The sequence below is a fragment of the Pongo abelii genome, chromosome 23 (genome assembly GCF_028885655.2).
Source record: "Pongo abelii isolate AG06213 chromosome 23, NHGRI_mPonAbe1-v2.0_pri, whole genome shotgun sequence".
Lineage (NCBI taxonomy): Eukaryota > Metazoa > Chordata > Mammalia > Primates > Hominidae > Pongo > Pongo abelii.
The window spans coordinates 40,706,361-40,725,331 of NC_085929.1; the positions used below are offsets into that span (position 1 = coordinate 40,706,361).

The following is an 18,971-nucleotide window of genomic DNA, read 5'->3' on the forward strand; positions in this document are numbered from 1 at the left end:
TCTAGAGGTCAACACATGCATTTTTATCATTTAATGCTTACATCACCATTACCCCTGGAAGGTAGGTATCATGCTCCTATTTTACAGACTAGAATACTGGGACTTCTTAGAGTCTAGGAGCCCTCCCTAAGGTCACCTGACTACAGACCAGCAGACCTGTTATTAGAATGTGCACCTCCAAAGCATATGCCTCTTCCCGTGGCCCCAAGCCTTCTGAATAAGCAAGTAGCAGTGCTTGCTCTAAAAATGCTATTCTCAGTAGGAGAGCATGACTCTGACTTTTCCCTGCGGTGTTCAAAGCTGTGCTGGCTCTTAGAACATCTGAGCCCCCACTGTTTCATCTTTAGAGGATCCCAGCTGCTGGGGTGTGAGGCCAGTGCTGGAGCTAGCAGTCTCTGACCCAGGAGGGACCTGAGGTGCTAAAGAAAAGTAAGTTACCCTCTTTGCTAAGTCTCCAGACCTGCTTCGAGAATAACTGTGCTTATTGGTTACTACATTTGTATTTGGTGCAGGAAGTTGTATTTAGTGGCTGGAGTTCATATTTGGGACTAGAGATCCTGTAGGAATCTACAGAGGAGTTAAGAGTTTTTAAGTCCTAAGAAGGCGATGTAAGCAGACTGAGGAATAGAATGGAGATAGCAAAAGGGGAAGAGAATTGATGGTAAACAGGGTACCTTTGGGGTCTTTCCAAAATGGAGAAGATTCAAAAGGTAAGGCTTCCAATGGTGGTTGCATTTGCCAGTACACATCTTCCATCCTCTCTTCTTCTGGCATTGGCTCCATTTCCTACACTCTGTCTATGTGATGTAAGTGGGAGTGGCCTCATCCTACCCAGATCCAGCAATGAGCACATGAGTCAGGCTTGTCCAATCACTGAAGTGCCCCTGGTCAGCATGATTGGTTCATGCTTGAATACCTCATGTTAATTAGCCCAATTGGCATGAATTCCAGAACTTTTCAGGAATAATTGAAAACCATAGGTCTTTTTTTTTTCCACAGGGATCATTATCTATAAAGATAATTTAAGCTTGGGGATGCAAGAATCTCCATGAGTGAAGGATGTAAGGGTGAAGCCAGCTCAGTGGGAAATAAGGCCAAGAAATGGGAAAGGGGTAGAAGGAGAGAGAAAGACAGACAGAGACAGAGAGGTAATTATGTAAGGAATTGGACCCAGCATGACTCAAATCAGCAAGCATCCTTTTCAGTTACAGAAGTCAATAATTATTTTGTTAGACTGAGATTTTCTGTCAATTGCTCCTGAAAGTGTTCTAGGCTTGGATGGGACATGCATGGTATCTTAGTCCATTCGGGCTGCTATAAGAAAAATACCACAGACTAAGCAGCTTGAACAACAAACACTTCTTTCTCACAGTTCTGGAGGCTGAGAAGTCCAAAACCAAGTCACCAGCAGATTCAGTGTCTGGTGATGGTCCACTTCTTGGTTCACAGATAGCTATCTTTTCACTGGGTCTTCACATGGTGGAAGGGCCAAGGCAGCCCTATGAGGTCTTTTCTATAAAAGCATCAGCCCCATTCAGGAGGGCTCCATCTTCATGACCTGATCACATACCAAAGTTGTTTTCACTTCCCAAAGACCCCACCTCCAAGTACTATCACAATCGGGATTAGATTTCAACCTATGAATTTGTGGGGGGCACACAATCTTTAATCAGGGTTTGTGGTAACAATATGACCTTGGTCAGGTCCCTTTATCTTTGCACCTTATTTTCTCTTTGCCCAAATAAAGAATACTTAATATTCCAGATTAATTATTTTATGAGTAATCATAAATATTTCTAATATTCATTGGGTACTTGCTATATGTGCAGTACTCAGCTATTTATGGTACTTGTTACTCATAACAATCTTATGGGGTACATACTCTCATTATCCCCATTTGATAGATTAGTAAACTGAGGTGCAGACAGGCAAGTGATTCTCCCAGAGACCAGGTAAGTGGCTTAGCGGAGATATGAGCCCAGTGGTCTGTCCCCATAAATTGTGCTCTTAGTCACAACACTACTTGTTCAGTATTTGAACAAAACATTCAAGAGCAAAACATTCTGGCAGATGCACAGCAGGTGGTGGGGCAAAAAGGGACCTGGCTGAGAATCAAGAGGCCCACAAGATAGTCTCAGCTCTGCCACTTAGTTTTCAATGCTGGACAGGTCCTCATTTATTTTCATTTGTTCAACAAGGGAGGTGGACTAGATGTTCTTTAAGATCCTGTCTAGTTTTAACATTCTGTGATCAGTGACAGAAGATGTTAAATAGATCATGTTGATTGTCGTCTCATGTATTCATGGGATGTATTCAGATCCTGGGGTATTGGGCCCGGAGCTGATGTCATGCTGACCACAGTGGCAAAAGAGCAACTCACAAGCAAGTTTGCCTCATGAACTTGCTTCTTTTAGAACCTAGGTCATTTAGCCTTTCTCATGGCCTTTTCTTGAGTTCAGGCCAATGGAGCATCCAGTTTCATAAACTATAGAGATTGTTTTGGGAAAAAGAAATGAAACCAATCAGGGTTGTGGGTTGCAAGCAACAGAAACCAAGGCTGGATTTCTTAAGTGAAAGGGTATTTACTGGAAGAATATGGAGAATCCACAGATCTAAGGGAGGCTGGGGGACTGGGCAGGGAAATTGGGAGGAGCTGGGGGAGGTAGGGAGCTCACAGCAGGAGCCCCAACCATGGTTCCCATGAAGTGAGTCTGGCATGCACACTATTTCTGTGATGATTGATTGTATCTCCTCTTTCCATCACTCACCTGAGTCCTGGAGAGAGCAGCCAGTTGGTCAGCTTGGGTCACAAGCCCTGCCCTTGGCTATACTATTGTAGGAGGAAGGAGACTCTATATAGAGAGAGAAGCTCTGCAGTGGGAGGGTCTTACCAGGAGTATACCTCTCCAAGACATGTGGGTCAAAGTGCTCCCTAAAAGATAGTCAGGTGCATTAGCTGGGTGTTGTGGCATGTGCCTGTAGTCCCAGCTACTTGGGAGGCTGAGGCAGGAGAATCGCTTGAACCCAGGAGGCAGATGTTGTGGTGAGCCGAGATCGCACCACTGCATTCCAGCCTGGCCACAGAGCGAGACTCTGTCAAAAAAAAAAAAAAAAAAAAAAAAAAAAAAAAAGGATAGTCAGGGGCTTGTACAGAAAAAAAAAAAGTTCCTGGACAGTCTAATGATAAGTATCATCTTTAGGGGTATAAATTATAATGACAGTTATGCTTTAAAAAACTCAGTAGCAAATATAGAAATATTCTTTTAAAATACAACAAAAAATTATTGTATTTCCGCTCTTCCTTTCTCTGTCTCTTTCTCCTTCCCATCCTCAAATATTTTCTTGAACATCCTTTATTTAGATAGATGTATTACATCAAGCCTCTAGAGTCAGGCTGCCGGAATTTGAACCCCATCTCTGTTACTACTTCATTATGTAACTTTAGATAACTTATTTTTTATGGTTTATTTCTTCATTTACTTAATCTATTTTTTGTTCTGAAATAATTTTCTCCCCAGATTCCTCATGTTTTTGTTTGCATGCCTTGAAATTTAAAAATTAAGTTTAACTTGATATACTCAAATTACAATGCAATATTTTTTATACCTAGAGCTTGCAACTGGGAAAAATATTAAATTTTTACATTAATTCTAATTGTGATTCAGTTATTAAATTTAACAGACAAATTATAAAACCAAATTTTTAAAATAATGAGAATTTATTATTTACAAACATCATGCTTTATTTTTAATTTACTATTTTATTAGTGACATGATTAAAATTTTCAACAATTGCAGTTTTGATAACCACTATAATTTTTTATTGTATATATTTAAGCTGTGCAAAATCACACACACACACATACTTACACACCTACACACACATAGTGAAGTGATTGCTGCAGTGGAGTAAATTAAGATGTAAATCATCTCACATAGTTACTTTCTTTGTGCTAAGAGTACCTAAAATCTACTCTTTTTGCAAATATCCAGTCTAGAATACAATATGAACTATAGTCCTCATTAGATTGCTAGACTTATTCATCCTATGTGACTGCTACTTTGCACTCTTTGGCTTAGGTATCCCCAATCTCCCCTGCCTCTGCAACCACTTTTCTACCCTTCCTTCCTATCCTCCTTACCTCCTTCCCTGCTTCCCTTCCTTCCCTCCCTCCCTCCCTTCCTTCTTTCCTTCTTTGTTTCCTTCCTTCCTTACTCTCCCTCTCCCCCTTCCTCCTCCTCCCCATCTCCCTCCCTCCTCCCCCTCCCTCCTTTTCCTACCTCCTCCCTCCCCCTCCCCCTCCCTTCTCCTCCTCCTTCTCCTTCTCCTTCTTCCTCTTCTTCTTCCTCTGTAGAGATGAAGTCTCACTGTGTTGCCCAGGCTGGTTTTGAACTACTGGCTTCAAGTGATCCTCCCACCTCTGATTCCCAAAGTGTTGGAATTACAGGCATGAGCCACCATGCTTGACCTCTACTCTGTTTCTGTGTATTTACTTTTTTTTTTTTGTAAGATTCCACAAGTAGTTGAGATCGTGACATTTTTCTTTCTACCTAGCTTGTTTTACTAGGCATATCGTTTCATTCATATTGTTGCAAGTGGCAGGATTTCCTTCCTTTTAAAGGCTGAATAATATTCCATTGTGTGTGTGTGTGTGTGTGTGTGTATACCACATTTTCTTTATTCATTCATCTGTTAACACTTAGGTGGTTTCCGTATCTTGGCTATTGTGAATAATGCTGCAATGAACATTAGAGTGCAGACATCTTGACAAGATGGCGATTTCATTTCTGTGGGCTTTATACCCAGAAGGGGGATTAATGGGTCATATGATATGTCTTTAGGAACCTCTATATTGTTTTTTGTTATAGCTGCACCAATCTGCATTTCCAAATGACAGTGTACAAGAGTTCCCTTTTCTCCACACCCTTGCCAATGCTTGTTATCTTTTTTTTTTTTTTTTTGTAATACTGGTCATCCTAACAGGTGTGAGGTGATCCCATTGTGGTTTTGATTTGCATTTTCCTGAGATAACTTATTAAACCTTGCTGGTCCTCAGTTTTTTCACATGATGGATAGTAAGCTTCCTATAATGTTTAGATGTTGTTACAAAGCTGTAGAAAGAGTAAGATAGAAAGCTTGCCTTCTTGGAATGCACAGTCTAGTAAAAGAGATAAAATTGCACTGATGGGTATTTTAGTCCGTTACTGCTGCATATTTTGCTCACATATATGTTGAATTGGATGGGGTTTGGCTGATCTAGATTAGGCTAGGCTTGGTTCTATGCTGTAGTTTGGATGCAGATACACTCAAGTGCCTCTCATCTTCCTTGGACCAACATCTGTCCTCAGGACATTCTCCTGGCAAAGAGCAGAAATGCAAAAGGCCAGGCCCAACTATGCAAGTGCACTTCAAGCCTCTTCTTATCGTGCATTCTCTAACAATCCTATTGGCCAAAGCAAGTCACCTGTTCAAGCCCAAAGCGGAGTACTCCTGGCTATGCCAAAAGTGTGGTTATATAATATTAATTATCACAGGGATATAAAACATTTGCGGCCGGCAATTCAACTTACATCATGTTTATTTAATAACAAGTAGAAATTCAGGGGTATTGTAAGAGGGATATAGATAGAAATGTCAAAATAGTTCAAAAGTAGAAGAATTCAATTCTACCTGTTATAGAGTTCCAGGGAAATATTGTGGAAAAGGGAGGGATTAAATCTTGCACGATGGATTAAAAACTAGCCATTGAAAAGGAAAAGAAAAATCCAGGCTGAGAGACTAGTATCAGCAAAGGCATGAAACCAGGGGTATGTTCAGGAATAATAAGAAGTTTAACTTGTTCTATGAACAAGGTTCATAGAAGAAAGTTATGGTTATCAGGAAAGGTTGGGACCAGGAAAGGCTCTAATCAGTGCTTACTGACTGAATAAGGCCTGTGGCTTGGAAAGACCAGAAGGTTCTTTTTAGATATTCAGGAGCAAGTGATCATCAATAACTTTTACTAGTAAGGGAAAATTTGATTGATGGTCCATACAGGCAAAATACAATGTTAAGATGGCAGCCCTTTAAGAAGAGAGTAATATTACGTGTAGCCCTCAGCCTGGCTGGCAGCAACATTAACCATCTGGGCATGAGCAGTGAGGGGTTCAGCCTAAAGAGGCCTCAGAAAGAAAGAGTGATTAAGAAATCCATTTATTTTGCTTGCCCAGGAGAGGCTGGTTTTGGGTTTCCTTCTCAGTTTAGAAGGAGACATAGTCATAGACGTTCATTGACTTAACAGGTAGAAGAAAGAAAATGAGATTTATAGTCAGATCATGAGGTTAAGTCTCAATTCCATCATTGACTGGCTGGGTGACCTTGGACACATTATTTCACTTTTTTGAACCCCAGTATCCTCATTCACAAAAAGGGTGCTAAAAATACTAGCAAACATGACAATATGTAATACAGAGTAACAGAGATATTTGTGGGAGAGGACTGTGGGTTAGGGAAAGAGGATTGAGGAAATCGGTGTTTATAGCAGCTAAAGGATTGACAAAGTGAGCTCAGCAGGGAGGAGAAGAAAATTTGACCAAAGCTGGGCAGTTTGGGTAGTTTTGTTCATCACCTGCTCCAAATTTTTTATTATGTGCTTTTCTGTACTTGACAGTTTGGCATCTAAAGACTGCTTCCTCAGTTGAAGGTACAATTTTTGATGTAAGATTATCCCAGCCAGATACATGTGAGACTTGGGTTCACAACCAATGTAAGTGGAAGGAGGCAGAAGAAATAAATCAAGTGTTTATTTTGCCAGGATCTGGACTTACTCTGGCTCTAGAGGTCAACATTCTGATGGCAGCATCCTGAACCCCAAACTTCCCTTAAGGAGAATCGTTCCTGGACCCATAAGTTTGGCATTGGGCCCCAGATGCCTAGATTATGACTCACATGATGAGATCCTGGAAGCGGTACTTAGAACACTGGCTTTCTGTTTCCCTAACAGCCCCACTGTTGCAGAGTTTCTCTTGGCGAGTCAGTTCTGGGATGCTCTTCTAGAGACATTCCAAATCATTTCTTACCTAGAACTTATTTCTTCAGCCCTTCTAATGATTTCATAAGCTTCTAATTTTCTGTCTCACATACACCCCCCCCTTTAAAAAAATTAAACTGCATTAGTTTTTTTGTCATCTACATTTGAGCCCTTACTGGCACATTGGAGTGGCCACATCTCTAAAGGAATCGAAGGCTCCCATTTGGCTCAATTCTCCTCTGACTTCTTCAGACTCTACTTCCAATAGCTTCCTTTAGATTTTCTGCTATTACCAGATGGCTTTCCCAAAATTAGTGATGGCTAATTTTATTTGTCAATTTGACTGGGCCAAGAAATGCTTAGATGGTTGATAAAACATTATTTCTGTGAGGGAGTTTATGGATAGATTAACATATGAATTGGTGGGCTGAGTAAAGATTACCCTCCGCAAGGTGGGTGGGCATGAAACAGTCCATTGGGGGCCTGAATAGATTTGTGTGTGTGTGTGTGTGCGTGTGACAGTCTCACTCTGTTGCCCAGGCTGGAGTGCTACGGCGTGATCTTGGCTCACTGCAACCTCTGTCTCCCACGTTCAAGTGATTCTCCTGCCTCAGCCTCCCGAGTAGCTGGGATTACAGCCATCTGCCACCGTGCCCAGCTAATTTTTGTATTTTTATTAGAGATGGGTTTTCACCATGTTGGCCAGCCTGGTCTCGAACTCTGAATAGATTTTTTAAAAGGTGGAGGAAGACTGAATTCTCACCTGCCTCACTGCTTGAGTTGGAACATCAATCTTCTCCTGCTCTCAGCACTCCTATTCTCAGGCCTCCAGCACTGGATTGAAATCTATGCCACTGGTTCACCAGCTCTCAGGCCTTTGAACTACATCACTGGTGGGTCTCCTGCTTTCAGAGGGCAGATTGTGGAGCTTTTCAGCCTCTGTAATCACAAGAGCCAATACTTTAACATCCCCCTCTCTCTTCCTTCATCTGTTCTATTTGTTCTGTTTATCTGGAGAACCCTGATAAACTAATATACCCTGCCTCTTGCTACATACTGTGGTCAGATTTATCTTCTTTAAAGTAAATTACTAATCATATTTCTTGCGATTTCTAGTTTTAAAATAGCGAATATAGACAGTATTTCTTCTTTGTCCTCTTGGAGATCACTCTCACAGCAACAAAGACAACCTGGAAAGAAAGGAGCTCTCCACTTCTGATGAAACCAAGGGACATCCATAATCCTAAACCACAATATATAGAGAATAGCTGCCACATGCAGTGAAGATCAAATAAGATGAGGAAGCACAGGGAAAAGATGCTCACAGCTGCAGATATCAGGAGAATATAGCCAAACACATTTCTCTAAATACCCGGCACACCCAGAGGGCAAACCCAGCAAGCCCTTATATGGAGCAATGGAAATGGTTGTGTGGTCGATGTCAGGAGCTTTGGTGGCCCAGTTTGGCCTGAAAGAGAAGACAGGGCTGAATAAAAAAATTCACATAGACGAATCATAAATTCAGAAGACAGTCTGCACGTAAGGCAAGGCTTTTTTTTTTTTTTTTTTTTTTTTGACTGAGCAAGTTGAAGGATGAAATGACATTTACTGGGACGTGGAAAATTGGTGGAGATGGAAACCAGTTGGATGAGGTCAAAAGAGAATGAGAGGTGAAGAAGTGCCCCATGAGTTTCACAGTCTCAAAAAGCAGAGCCGCCAAACTGACCAGCAACAGACCTTAGACAAATGAGTGAGCCCAGCTAAGTGCAGCAGAAGAACTAGTTAGCTGAGCCTAACCAAGATTGATGACCATGAGTTTTGCTACAAAGGAGAACAGAGTAATAGGGTAGTGGCTGCAGGAAGATGTGGCTGAGGAGCATAAGCAGGTTAGTATGCTGATGGTAGCTATAGGAGAAATTTTGATAATGTAGGAATAAGGGAAGACAAATATGAAAACTATTTTCTTTTTTTTAAATTTTTATTTTTTAAGATGGAGTTTCACTCTTGTTGCCCAAGCCGGAGTGCAATGGTGCTATTAAGGTTCACTGCAACCTCTGCCTCCCAGGTTCAAGTGATTCTCCTGTTTCAGCCTCCCGAGTAGCTGGGACTACAGGTGCGTGCTACCACGCCCAGCTAATTTTTGTATTTTTAGTAGAGAAGGGGTTTCACCATGTTGGTCAGGCTGGTCTTGAACTCCTGACCTCAAGTGATCTGCCCGCCTTGGCCTTCCAAAGTGTTGGGATTACAGGCATGAGCCATGGTGCCGTGGAGGTGAGACAAGATGGGATCCATTGCACAGGAGAAGGATTTGGCTTTTGATGGGAACATGTGCAGTTCATCCTTGGCAACAGAAGGAAACACAGTATGTGAGAATGAACCTGATAGTTTCATGTATGTGGTGGAAGGAATATGTTGGAGTTCTCATTGCTCTTATTTTTCAAATAAAGAAAGCATCATTATAAACTGAGAGTAAGGTAATGAAAGAGTTGTGGGAGATTTGCGGAGAAATAAGAAAAGGCAAACTTATTGTCTAGGAGGGCGGGAGAATGAAAGAGCTAAGGAAAGTTATGATTACTGAGTGCTTCTAAAAGGCTGATGTGAATTTAGGGGTGATAGGCTTAAGGGAACCCAGGCAGCATGTGTGTGTGTGTGTGTGTGTGTGTGTGTGTGAAGTGGGAGTCAAATGGTGGTTGAATCAGTACATTGAAAGTCCTCATTAAATTAAGTAATTAGTGATGTTGAGATAATAGAATGAATGAGCAGGAAATCTCAAAGAAAGTAAGACTAAAGATGCCTGAAACTGGGTTCAAGAATGTGGGGTGGGTGCAATTAATATTGATAATAAGATCTACCTGTGATTGTAAGAATGAGGAACTAAGTTAAGTGGAGAATTAAATTACTGAAATAGAATAGACAGAGAACCTTGGAGACCATGGTACTGGGAAGATCACACATAAGAATATTGAAATCATGGCTGGGCGTGGTGGCTTGTGCCTGTAATCCCAGCACTTTGGGAGGCTGAGGTGGGTGGATTGCCTGAGGTCAGGAGTTCGAGACCAGCCTAGCCAACATAGTGAAACCCCATCTCTACTAAAAGTACAAAAATTAGCTGGTTGTGTTGGCACATGCCTGTAATCCCAGCTACTCCGGAGGCTGAGACAGGAGAATCACTTGAACCCAGGAGGCAGAGGTTGCAGTGAGCCAAGATCGTGCCACTGTACTCCAGCCTGGGCGACAAAGTGAGTCTCTGTCTTAAAAAAAAAAAAAAGAATATTGAAATCACTCAGAATACTACTGCAGGGAGTTGCAATGGCCTTGAGGCTAAAATCCTTGAGGGATGAAGGGGATTGGCCCAGGTTTGTATAGATGACTACAAAAAGGAGAGGTAGTGAGTGATACAATCTGATAGTATAATCTTCAAATCCAAGTTTTTTTTTTTAAGGGGGAAGGGGTGTAAATTGTCTAAAAAAAGCAACAATAAACAAAAGGGACAAACATCATACCTTCATGTTCAATGATATAGAGGAATATGGTGAAGATCAGCCACCTTTGGAAAGCTTTGTAGGAGATAAACTGTCCTTAGGTGTAGCCAGGTTTCACTTAGAGGAGGAAGATGAAGGGATAATTCAGAGATGTTGAGAATATAAGAGATTTTGCTGATAATGGACTATGAGTTCCAGAGGACATTTTCCAGAAAAGAAGATAGGTGAGTGGTTAAAGAACATATTTTGCCATGTGGAATTGAGAGCCCAAATGATAAGTGGTGATATGCAGAGAATCTTAGAATTCTGGTGGTATCTGACATAAATAGGAATATAGGGATGATGTGGATTTTCAAGGAAGTTTGTGGTGGTGAGGTTGGAAATGTTTTCTTTGTATGTAAGTGAGTGTGTGTTGAGGGGGCAGTGGTTGAACCATTGATCTTTTCAAGATCAAGCAAAGTTCAATGGCTTTATAATTCTATCATAAAAGTGGTAAACTTTAAAAGAAATTTTATTACTGGGTTTTAAAAAACACCCCAATGAAACAATTGCCTTCATAAAATCAGAGTGTAAAATGGCTGTACAATAGTTCATAGAAAATAAGGTAAAATAAAACAAAAGTTTAAATATGTACTGGCAGAACTCAGGAAAGGAATAAAAATAAAACCCTCACAAAAATGAGGTTTCCTATTGGAAGAGACACATAAATAAAGACAATGCATGGCTGAAAACATAAGTGACCGAGAGGAGAGGATTAAGAAAAGTGATTTAAGTAAAATGGACAAGGACAGAGGGTTAAAATGGATTAGAAAAAAAATGATGGCAATGGAAGATGAATAAAGAAGATACAACATACATGTAGTGGACATTTCTATTTTGTTTTTGGAGTTTGTTTTAACATGGTGATAAAATATATCTTTAAAATAAAACAGAAAAATAATTATATATATACACACACACACACACACACATACATATATATGCATATTTATATATGAAGTGACAGACATACCCTGGAGACATTGGCCTACAATGATAAACCTTGAGACATATATTGGTTAGGTTTACTAGGCTTCAAAGGTAAGAATCGATACTTTAGGCAACCGAGGAAAGTATCAAGTCAGTTAAAGTTCTCAGTCTTCTCCATGGCAATTCAGATCTGGAGAGCAGTGAAGCAATGCTTATAAAATCTGTAAGAAAAAATGATACTTTCTAAAAAACACAGCAGAACTGTTACTTGTGTATAAGGGCAGAAGACTGATATTCTTGAGCATGCAATAACTTAGAGAATGTATTTCCTGAGAAGCCACTAGAGGATGAACTTCAGAATGAAAGTTGGAAGTATGAAAATAAGACTTATGGTGAGTGTGAAATTCCGTGTAACAGTGGGACCAAGACTAAAGTAAATTTGAAGATTGTGATTGCAGAACAAAACCTTATAAGCTCTCCCAGTGTAGAAATGATTTTATTAAGAAAAACTGAAAGGAGAAGAGGGAAAAGAATGGTAAGAGATGTTGCTATATATGCTGCCTTTCTAATCCTTCACAGCCAGAGGTTAAAAGATACCATGTCACAGATGTAATATTTAAACATATAATAATCCACTAAAATAGGGTGGTAAGGAACAAGAGGGGAATATGGTAGGGAGTTGCCAGGCATGGACTAGAGAATAGAAGAATAAGTATTGAAGGAATAATAGTTATAAAGACAACCACTAGAATAATAACAACCAAAAGATCAAACCTTCGAAAATATCAGCAGAAAAACATGTCCACTCAATTGTAGAAAGAAAAGGAACTCAGACTTTTGAATGACAGATTTAAGAAGCTTAAGTGATAAAAGCAAAGAATAATAGTAAATATGGTTGTTTGGGGATGGGAAATGCTTTTCTCATTCTTAATGTTTTCTTCCATGGGGAAGCAGCTCAGTTAGTTTTACCACCTTTGGCCTCTCTCTGCCTCTTTAGGCACTTTGCCCTAGGAAAGGTGAAGTGATTTCTCTATTTGGTAAATAGGAAAAGTGAAGTTATCATGCTCAGCTCAGCTCTTTCTGTTTCTCCTTGAACATGAACTGCCCTTAGGGTAAATGAGTTCTAAGCAGCTGCTTGGGGCAGTGAGACTTATGTCTGCAAAGGGTTTGAAACCTCTCCCCTGCTGGGATAGGTGTCTGAGAGGGTAAATCACTTAAATTCTGGATTTCAGAATTAGAGGGCTCACCTGTCTAGGATTAGAACTCTTAGAGGTCTCATCTGTCTATGAATAGAACTCATGTCTTCCAACCTAGTCTTTATTAATAATAAACATTATATTTTGGCCTGATATTCTTCTTCTTGTCTCTCAACTTATTTAGTACACAGGTGTGGAAAGATATTATGTCTTGGACCCAATCATAAGATCCTAATAACATTGATGCATTGAGGTTTTTGAGGGGCCAGTTCAATGAGTGGTTATTTCTACTGTCTTAGGGCAGAGTCTGGCACATCGTAGGCACTTCATAAATTGTGGTTAAATTACTAAGTGGCAGAATTTTAGAATTGTAGAGGAAAATGGCAGCTAGTTGGTCTCTGATGTGGCTTGAAGGTGAAAGGATGGAAATGCAGGAACTGTAAAGTAGCCATTTTCCATCTTGTGCACAGAGCAAAGAGACATGTTTTTTTTTTCAGAGAGAAAAGAATGAACCAGATGCTGCAGAGTTCAGCTGGGATGAGAGTTGCTGGGGACACAGGGGAGATCGAGTTGTGGTTACCTTATTTCTTGTGGGCTTTTCCAATTTCCGGTTCCAGACCCTCAGGGGACTCTTCCAGTCTCTGCTCCCTTGGCTTCTGTGAGATGTCCTTGTATACTCCTAATAAACCCCTTCCCTTCCCCTTTTAAATTTTTCCTTTAAGCTGATTTAAAGTGGATTGTTTCACATGCAGTTGAAAGACTCTTAACCAAAACCTGAGATGCTGAAGTCCAGAGCAGCTGGAGAATGCTTTCTAAGTTTACACATTTTTGAGAATTTTGAGTCTGGGCAAATAGCCAGAATGCTCTGTAGGCAGAGCAAGGGCACTTTCATGGCAAAGAAATAACCACTGGGTTTTCCTCAGCTGACTGTAGTTGGTGAATCTGAAGTCAAACTCTCACAGGACCATCAAACTTGGAGAGAAGCCGTAGAATCTAGGAATATTTTTTAAGATGCAAATGCTAATGTAAAGCAGTTAAAACCCCAACTTCCCACCTCATGAATCATCAGCAAAGTGTAGAGCTCCTGAATGCTAACCAGTTGGATACTACATCAATTCTACTCTGTAATTCTCTAAATTCTACCAGTGTCACAGATGGAGTCCAAAAACAAAATAACAGCCTGCTCCATTCTGATTCAAGTTCTCATTTGCTTGTGCCCTGCTTTCCCAAGAGCCTAGTGACTGATTGCAGACCCTTGATTTCTGTGAGCTTAGACTAATAGGTATGGCAGGCATACATTCTGGGCTGAAGATAACCAGAAAGCCAGCAACCCGATGGGAGGAACATTCATTGCACAAGCTGAGAGTGAAATGAGCTTCTACATCAGGTGGGTAAATAATTCCAGTTAATAATTCAATCCAAACTTTTGTTGAATAAAGTGAGGTTGTCACCCCAGCACCCACACCAATGTCTGGCACCCAGCAGAGGTGCAACAAATATTTGTTGAACATTGAATGAAGTCCGTTGAATCTTTGTAATTTTTCTCATATTTTCTGTTTCTCTGTGTTACCACAATAATGTCTTCATTTACTTAAGCATTTATGTGGCTGATGCCTATTTTTCCAACTAGAGAAGTTGTAAGGATGAGAGACAGTGTCTATTCCATTCCTGTTGCAGTAACAAAATACTGGAGACTGGATAGTTTATGAATGATAGAAACTCATTTCTCTCAGTTCTGGTGGCTGGGAAATCTAAGGTCAAGGTGCCATCAGGTTTGGTGCCTGGAGAGAGGCTGGTCTCTGCTCCCAAGATAACTCCTGTGGCTGTGTCCTCTGAAGAAGATGAACATCATGTCCTTCCATGGCAGAAGAGCAGGAGGGCAAAAGGGGTCTAGCTAGTTGTCTCCAGCCTTTTCATAAGGTGACTAATCAATGCATGACTGTGACGTGCTCATGACCTATTCACTTCTTAAAAGCCTCACCTCTTAATACTTTCATATTGGGAATTAAGTTTCAACATAGGCCAGGTGCGGTGGCTCACACTTGTAATCCCAGCACTTTGGGAGGCAGAGGAGGGTGGATCACAAGGTCAAGAGATTGAGACCATCTGGCTAACATAGTGAAACCCTGTCTTTACTAAAAATACAAAAATTAGCTGGGTGTGGTGGTGTATGCGTGTAATCCCAGCTACTCGGGAAGCTGAGGTAGGAGAATCGCTTGAACCCGGGAGGCGGAGGTTGCAATGAGCTGAGATGGCACCATCGCACTCATTCCTGGGCAACAAGAGTGAAACTCCATCTCAAAAAAAAAAAAAAAAAAAGTTACAACATAAATGTTTGAGGGGCCGTAAGCCCTCAAACCATAGCAAACCACGTTTACATTTTCTCATTATTTTTTTCCCAAGTGCCTAGCACAGTGTTTGCATATTGCCTGATCTTGATAAATATTTGCTGGATGAATACATGCTGTCTTGATTTACAAAGTGTATGCTTGGCAACTACCGGGCTCAGAAGGCTGAGTGTTTAATTTGGATGGAGGTTCATGTCCCTGCCTATGGCCATTTGACAGATCTCTTGGCAAGGATATGAGTTTTCTCTCTTTTCTTCTGCCTAGTTGCTAAGGGATTGGCACCCTAGCACTTGGCCTGTTCCTTCTCTTCTGCTTGGAATGGAAGGGCCGATCTTTAGCAAATCAGGATCTGCCAAAAGTAAAAGTAGCAATCCTAGCTGTCCGTCCCATCAACAAGAGGAGATTTATTATGTAGGACCAAAGGGATATGTGTGACAGCAGGAACACTGCACAAGTCATCTGCAGGCAATACCATCTGGGGTGCTGTCTCAGCTCTGTGGACCTCTTTTGCTGTCACTTTTGTATGACCAACTGGGTCTGCTCTTAAGACTCTGCAGTAAAGCTGGAGAAGAGATTGAAAGGTTGGGATTCTGCTGCTCAAGAAACCTGCATCATCCAGACCTTGCAATGGGCCCTATTTCTTTCGAGGCTCAGGAGAAACATTTTGGCTATAGTAGGATAGGGTTTCCTGCCCTTTTCTCCCCTTTTTTTCTTGCTTTTATTCTTCACACCTTATCAAGAGGGGACCTGTTAGCATAATAAGACATTGCATTTATGCTTTATAGGGTGGTTAGCATCAGCAAGACAGAGGGTTTGTGTCTTGTTGGGGCTCTCCTCTGCATCTTCATGGACTTGATGATACAGATTGGAGGGAGACCTTTCTGGCCTGAACACAAAGGACTGCATCAGACTACTCTTAACTAAGAGTGGAATGGGCATCATTGGGGAAAGTAGTGGAAAAACTAGGAGGGAAACTAAGGGATTATGGATTTTAGGAAATCATGAAGGCAAGAATTGGCACTGATTGGAAGGTGATTTACATTCACCAGAACTTCATTTGCAAGTAGCAAAAACTTAGTTTCAAAAAGCTTAGGAAGAAAAAAAATAAGACGGATGAGGGATTTATTGACACAGATTACTGAGAAGCCTCAGAGGTAAAGGAAGCATTTGGCATGGCTGGATGCAGGGGCTTAGGAAATGTGACCAGGAATTAGTCTTTATCTCTTGACTCTGCTTCCTTCTACAAAGGCTTCATTCTCAGGAAGGTTTTGTTCCTTCCTTGTGTGGACAACAAGGTTCTGGCAGTTTGAGACTGACACCATAGAGTTTCCAGATTTAGCAAATAAAAGTAAAGAAGGCTCTGTTAAGTTGAATTTCAGATAAACAACAAATACCTTTTTCAGAAGAAGGAGGTCCCAAGTAATATTTGCACTGTCCTAAATATCGCATGGGATCTTTATTTACGCTAAAAGAGTATTGGACATTCTGTATTTTATCTGGCAACACTATGACATCATCCTCACAGCAATGATTTCAGAGGAAACATCATGGTTCCCTCTCTCACAGGGTCTGTCCTTAAAATGGTTCTGATAAGTCAGCTTAGGTTACGTATTCATCCCTGTGGTTGGTGAGGTGGGACCATGTAATGGAAGACCCCAGTGGGAGAGGCAGTTCAGGCAGTTAGTAAATCTTTGTAAAACAGTGCTTTGTTCCAGGCCCCCCTTCTATGTGCTGGAGATTCATCTGTGAACAAGACAGAGAGGTGCACGGCTATAAGAAGCTTTCTTTCTAGTTGGGGGACGGTTGGGCAGGCAATGAGCACATATACTTATAAATAAATAGGATAATGTCACATACTGAGAAGCAATATGGAGACAATAGAATAGGGTATTGTAGGAAATGTCTGTGGCTGTGTGTGGGTTGAGTTGTTCTCCACCTCCCCCAAAAAGGATGTGTCAAAGTTCTAATGCCCAGTGCATATGAATGTGGATTTACTTGGAAATAAGGTCTTTGCAGATGTAATGAAGTTAAGATGAGGCCATATGGTGTGAGGGTGTGCCCTAATCCGATGAATGGTGTTCTTATGAGGGAAATTTGACACAGACACAGAGAGGACAGTGCCACTGAAAGTCATGCAGCCGCAAGTCAAGAAATGTCATGAATGGCTGGCAGCCGCCAGAACCTAAGAGAGGGGCATGGGGCAGGTTTTCTCCTAGTGCCTTCAGAGACATGGCCCTGCCGACACCTTGAGTTTGGATTTTTGGCCTCCAGAACTGTGAGTGAATAAACTTATGTTTTTGTTTTGCTTTGTTTTGTTTATGAGATGGAGTCTTGCTCTGTTGCCCAGGCTGGAATGCAGTGGTGTGATCTCGGCTCACTTAAATCTCCGCCTCCTGGGTTCAAGCGATTCTCCTGCCTCAGCCTCCTGAGCAGCTGGGACTACAGGCACGCACCACCATACCCAGCTAATTTTTTTGTATTTTAGTTGAGATGAGGTTTCATCATGTTGGCCAGGATGGTCTCGATCTCCTGACCTCATGATCCGGCCGCCTGGGCCTCCCAAAGTCCTGGGATTACAGGCATGAGCCACTGCACCCAGCCAACTTATGTTGTTTTAAGTCACTTACTTTGCACTCATTTGTTTCAGCAGCCCCAGGAAACTAGTACAGGCACAGAAGTGTGGGCTGGGTGGTCAGGGAAGACCTCTCTGAGTAAGTAACATTTGGGTTGAGGCCTAAAGGATGAGGAGGGTGCAGCTCTGGGAACAGCTAGTGAAAAAATACTTAAAGGAAAAGGAAGAGTAAGTGCAGAGCCCTAGGAGTGGACATGGCAGCACTGGGGCCAGTGTGGCAGGAGTGTAGAAGAGAAACCACAGAGAGGGGAGTGCCCTCAGCAGGGCAGGCAGAACTTTAGTAGAGACTCCTGGGTAACAAACGTTGGTTTGCATTCTAGTTCTGCTATTTCCTCATTGTGTGATCTTGTTTCTTAACTTCTTGGAATATAGATTCGAGTTTCTTCAAATATAAAATGTCTGTCCATGGAAATGCTCTTGAATCTATCAAGTGCTAGCTCCTAGGTCATTCTGGTTTATTATTTCTGTGACCTTGGATTTCCTATGAAATTTGAAATGTTCCATCCTAAAGTCACTTGGAATTTTACTGCCTTTCGTCATCATTTGAAATCTGTTTTAGCCATACCTTCTAAAATGCTTTGGTATTTAGAAAGTCCATGTTCTCTTGACTTCTAACAATGTCTTTGTCCATTCCTGGTTCTGCTTTTACTGTCCCCTGCAGGGTGCTTGATAGCTCGTGGCTGTGAGCCTGGCTCCATTAATGCGATGACAGTAGTAATTTAGGTGAGTTAGCTTTGGCACTGAGACATCCATAGTTCTTTTGGGACTAAATATCTTGCAATTGCACAAAAGCTAGGGTTGGGGGATTCAGTGTGTGGTGTGACATGTCACTGACTTGGATACACGAAGTTGATCCCCTGACCTTGTCCTCATAAGCAATACAATGCAGCCAACTGGCCCAGAGTCATGAAACAAACCCTTCTCTCATATTGAATAAGAATGGCTTTTTCTTAAGCCAGTGGTTCTCGAACCAACTGATCAGAATCACTTGGAAGGCTTGTCGTAGCACACACTGCTGTTGTTCACCCTCAGATATCTGATTCAGTAGGTCTGGGATGGGGCCTGAGAATATGCATCTCTAACAAGTCCCAGGCGATGCTGACGTTGTTGGTCTGGGGACCACACTTTGAGAACCATTGTCCCAAACTATCACAGAAAGAAGACGAATATCAGAAAACCATCACACCAATGGGGGATTGAAAGTAGGTTGGGAGTAAAAGCCTCCTGGAAGATGCTTCCTTCTTTGTCAGGAAGCAAGAACTGATTGTGAAATGTATGTACCTAAGCCCTAAGAAGCTTATAACTTAGAAGACAGAATAAACAGAAGAATTAAGA

The 18,971-nt window shown here is 41.4% G+C and overlaps 1 long non-coding RNA gene across 11 annotated transcripts in view; it reads left to right on the forward strand.

Moving 5' to 3' along the window:
- LOC129052730 (uncharacterized) overlaps window positions 1-18,971 on the forward strand; it is a 154,468-nt gene that overhangs the window by 109,937 nt on the left and 25,560 nt on the right. For 6 of the 11 annotated variants that reach the window (XR_010139511.1, XR_010139514.1, XR_010139520.1 and 3 more), the window contains 2 exons: window positions 348-429; window positions 13,931-14,043. The exons of 2 other annotated variants lie outside the window; for them this stretch is intronic. This is a non-coding gene — a long non-coding RNA (uncharacterized LOC129052730). The remainder of the gene's footprint in view (window positions 1-347; window positions 430-13,930; window positions 14,044-18,971) is intronic. 3 more of the 11 variants (XR_010139515.1, XR_010139513.1, XR_010139512.1) reach the window with 1 other exon arrangement.